Raw genomic sequence first — 2239 nt, 5'->3', positions numbered from 1 at the left:
TGTTTTGATGTCCACATGTTCTTGTTCAAGAAATTACAGTGGCTGTTGCATTTATATCATAAAGAAATCATTTTATCTACTGTAAAGTGTAATAACACCTGAAAGCGCCCTTCTGCACACATTTGTTATAATACATAATGTACTTAAAGATGATTGTTTATGTTATGTATTTTAACAGTGTTGTTCTATGAATCCATATGATTACTCGCTTTTCATACTTTATTTGAACCAAATATTATTGCCTCATTGTTATTATATATGTATACGCCCAGGGAACTACACTGCGACCAAAATGGTCGCATATGCGACCTTTTGAAATGCCATTGCGACCCTAATTTTTAATGGGTCGCAAATGTATCACTGATTATTTTTGTACCTATGTTTTTAGGCAATATGCTATGCTTTACTATGAGCATTTATTAAAACAGAAATGTGTATTTTAAGAATACGTTTTATAACGTGCTCTGAGCATTCAACACATCAAGTTGGCTTCAGCCCCGCGACCGTTACTTAGATTAAAACGTACCATTGTATCAGTGCTGCGCGAGCTCTCTCTCTCAGAAACACGGACGCGCGCACACAGAGAGAGAAGATAATTGTAAAATGAAAATTGGCTATAGTTTAAATTTTGTTCTTGCTTGTTTTTTTTCTGTCAAAATGTCAGAAAGCATTTTGTATTATCCATCCGTGTTTTTAAAATTCGTTAAATGACGGCCGTTTTACTGCTAACACAGCCCTCATTATATAGGCCTATGTCGGATTCATTTAACTTATAATTGATATTATTTTTATAATAAGTGATTTGTTATGCTATTATTGGACTTCTTTCTATTCATTGTCAACTGTTTTCTATAAATATGTTTGTATTGGCTAACATTTATTCAGCTAATGCGTGTCCTGTTTAAAATGTGCAATGTTCAAACGCAAAGACAGCACGTCACAAATAGAAGCCGTTTTCCCTGGATATTGGAATAATAAATACAACACTTTTTTTTTCAGCATTTTTTTTTTTTACTCTTTTCTAGGGGTTTCTTAATTTTAGACAAGTTGACCAGCACACATTATATGCAATGCAATATAATGCATGCGTGTCCTATGTGTGACATATTTTGCACACAGGTAAAGGTGCCCAATATCAGTCATTTCTAAAGTAAAAAAAAGAAAAGAAAAGTGTTTTTAAAAATATCTCTTTATTTGATTATCAGTAAATTTGTTTTCTATACAGAGATATCGACCATAACAGCAATATTAATATCGGTTATCGGTATCGGCCACAATTTTCACATCGGTGCATCACTACTTACGAGTTCACGAGTCTGCCCATCTGTGCAAACCATAGCATGTTGAAATCCATTTTGCTCTTTATTGTGTACAGTATTTTCTATTGCAGTAAATCTATCCCAACCAATGTTAAAGAAAACAAAAACAAGGCGGCATGTGGTTTAAAACATGGCAAGTAAAATAAAAAGCACATCTGTATGCAATACAGTTTCATTATTGTTCATTATTATCCAGAGCGGCTTACTATAAATAATTTGTGCGACCAAATCATATTTTGCGCTAGTAACTGAAAAAGTTAGTAGTGCAAGTGCCACCAGTGGAAAAGGTTAGTGTAGTTCCCTGAGCCATTTTAAAAGCTTAGGTCTATTTTTATTAACATTTTTTTTTTATCAGATTACTCGATTAACCGCCAAAATAATCTACTGATTACTCTATTACCAAAATAATCATTAGTGCCAGCCCTAATTGAGATGAATTGGACTGATAATGGATAGCTTTCTGCAGGTGTTGTATTAGACATCCTGGATATGAACTATGGAGGAAATTGTGGAAAATATGGAAATCATTGGTAGATGTAATAAACATGCATGCATTAATCGGTTAACTTTGACAGCTCTGATTATAAATTATTTTGTCTACAGCATACTGGAGCTTCATCTAGACCTGAACCCAGGTATTTTATTAATTTTGTATTACCATATTGGCAACATTAAGTAAGTTTGAATCTGTTAACAACATAATTATGGAATTCCAATATAGAGAGAGGTTGGACTTACAGTTGAAGAACGATTTTGCAATGATAATTTAATTTACAGTGAATTGGGAGGACCAGACATTACATTATCACATTTAGCGGATGCTTTTATCCAAGGTGACTTACGGATTGTACAAAATAAAAGGGATGTACAATATTGTCATGCTGTTTATCATTTTACTGCTCATTCTCAAAACAGTATAA

This window comes from Siphateles boraxobius, unplaced genomic scaffold (genome assembly GCF_051911475.1).
Source record: "Siphateles boraxobius isolate OS27281-9 unplaced genomic scaffold, OSU_SipBor_1 111, whole genome shotgun sequence".
NCBI classification, from domain to species: domain Eukaryota; kingdom Metazoa; phylum Chordata; class Actinopteri; order Cypriniformes; family Leuciscidae; genus Siphateles; species Siphateles boraxobius.
Note: the sequence above shows the minus strand (reverse complement) of the source record.